Genomic DNA, 2,500 nt, shown 5'->3' on the forward strand with positions numbered 1-2,500 from the left:
TCCTGCTTATGTTACTACTACTACTACTACTACTACTACTACTACTACTACTACTACTACTACTACTACTACTAACCTACTATTATCTCTGCCGTCATAAACTATGGAGAACTGCTGCGACCATTTTTTACAATAATTAATCACAATCGGAATGTAATTCGAATCACTGTATTCTGTATTCTCATTAAATTGTGGATGATAATTTTTTTTATGCTCCAATATATGAATTTTACGTATACATGCTAAGGGTCCCTGTTCATCTTATAGAGATATCTATTCCAATTTTCTGTCAAAAATTTGTCTTCGTTCTCCTGTCAGATTAATGAATTATGGAGAGATCAGGATAGAAAACGGCTCGCGCGTGAAATTATTCATATAGATATTATTGTATTCCCGTGAGATACTCTAAAACATTATTAGAAAAAAAGGATATATACTTATCATAAACTAGGAGACTCTAGAAACCCAAGAAATAATGAATAACATCTTCAAGCAAACGTTTTCAAGTTTCATCTCACAGAGACCTAAATTTCAGAACCGCTTTCACCTCGTTTTCGTCTGATGAGATTCTCGCCAATGAAGTTTTCTTGCCCAGTCAATTCGCCTTGCAGTAATGTGTCTCTCTCCCAGTGCGAATTGGAGAAACATTACCAGTCTGCAGTGACATGTCTGAACTGACGAGTTAATACATATATACATACATACATATATATATATATATATATATATATATATATATATATATATATATATATATGTGTACAGTTATATATATATATATATATATATATATATATATATATATATATATATATATATATATATATATATATATATATATATATATATATATATATATATACACATATACAGCAAATCATATTCATCCCTCTTTTAATGAGAAAAACGAAAAACGAACCCGCGAAAAGATTGTGATGCGTTTATTCCCCCGCGAGGAAGAGGAGAAAAAAGGGGGTAATTGAATGTAGAACTATAAATAGAAGGGCGTCCAATAAAGGAGAGATACCAAGCAGTGCAAGAAGGGAGGCGAGAATGTCATTGATGTTTGAAGTCTAAAATCAAAAAAGAAAAAAATTTATAACAAATAACTGGGTAATTCTGGTCGGGTAGGGTCACGGCGAGGCGAAAGAGGGAATAATGGAGGAACGGATGGAGAGATAACAAAGCGAATAAGATAAGGAACAGGGAATAACACAGAATGCAGCCAACAGAATCCCATAAGATCGGGGTTTAAGAGGCAAGAGAGACGACCAGCAACATAGGAAGGGTGTCACGACACACTCACTCTCTCTCTCCTCTCTCTCTCTCTCTCTAAGTCTCCCCTCACCAGTCACCCCTCCCCTCTCCCCTTCACTTCCTTCCCCTCTTCTAGTGTCCCCTCTTTCTCTCCCCTTTCTCTCACTCTCTGCTCCTGCAGAGGCGACCCCTCTTAAGTCTCTCTCTCTCTCTCTCTCTCTCTCTCTCTCTCTCTCACTAGCATTAGAAACCTTGTTGATGCTCTTCCACTCACTTCCCCATACGCCCCTCCCCTCCCCTCCCCTCCCCTTCCATCCTCACACCCCACCTCCTCCCATTCAGTCTCTTGAGGAACAATTGGTGTCCCAAAAAAATTTTTTTGTAGAATCTGGTAAACCTGATTACTTTTCAGAATTACTTTGCCAAGTAAATGACGTCATATAAGCCTTACAAGATATTATCCAGGCATCATATTTGAGCTTTCGGTACCTCTAATGTTATTATTTTATTTTCACTTGGTATAATTTTGTAAAATATTGTTTTATTTTCATGTTTTTTTGAGGTCAAAGAAATTCCCTTCTTCAAAAATAAGGATTAACAATTTAAAGAAGTTACGATAAATATCATAGTATTCTATATTTATAGTTAAGATAAATATTTTAGATTCTGTCTTTATAGTTAAAGATAAATATTTTAGATTCTATCTTCATAGTTAAAGATAAATATTTTAGATTCTATCTTTATAGTTAAAGATAAATATTTTAGATTTTATCTTTATAGCTAAGATAAATTTCAGTGAATTCTATCTAAGATAGTTAAGAAAAATATCGCAAAACTCAACAAAATCAAACAATAAGTAGATCCAAAGAATAAGATTAAACGGAAAATAGTAAACGCACTGAAACAGAAAGGCATCAAGAAGAGAGAGAGAGAGAGAGAGAGAGAGAGAGAGAGAGAGAGAGAGAGAGAGAGAGAGAGAGAGAGAGTTTCTCTCTTCCCCTCTGTTCATTCATTAGAAACTCTTCAAAGGACGAGGGGAGAGAAGGTGTGTGAGGGGAAACTAGCGAGAGTCAGCGAGAGCAGTTGCTATAAATGGTGTTCAGATGTAGGTAACCGAGTTTGTCTGGGTCGATACCATTGGCTACGAGGGGTTTCAGTCTTTCTTGAATGAATATTGATAAACGTTCGTAATTATCTTCAGGAACAATGAAAAATGCACTTATACAAAGATGGTTATACGAAT

The 2,500-nt window shown here is 35.3% G+C and overlaps 1 protein-coding gene across 1 annotated transcript in view; it reads right to left on the minus strand.

The window, feature by feature from the left end:
- The window catches only part of LOC136844451 (regulating synaptic membrane exocytosis protein 2-like), a 72,227-nt gene that overhangs the window by 33,595 nt on the left and 36,132 nt on the right, over positions 1 to 2,500 (minus strand).

Source organism: Macrobrachium rosenbergii, chromosome 2 (assembly GCF_040412425.1).
Source record: "Macrobrachium rosenbergii isolate ZJJX-2024 chromosome 2, ASM4041242v1, whole genome shotgun sequence".
NCBI classification, from domain to species: Eukaryota; Metazoa; Arthropoda; class Malacostraca; order Decapoda; family Palaemonidae; genus Macrobrachium; species Macrobrachium rosenbergii.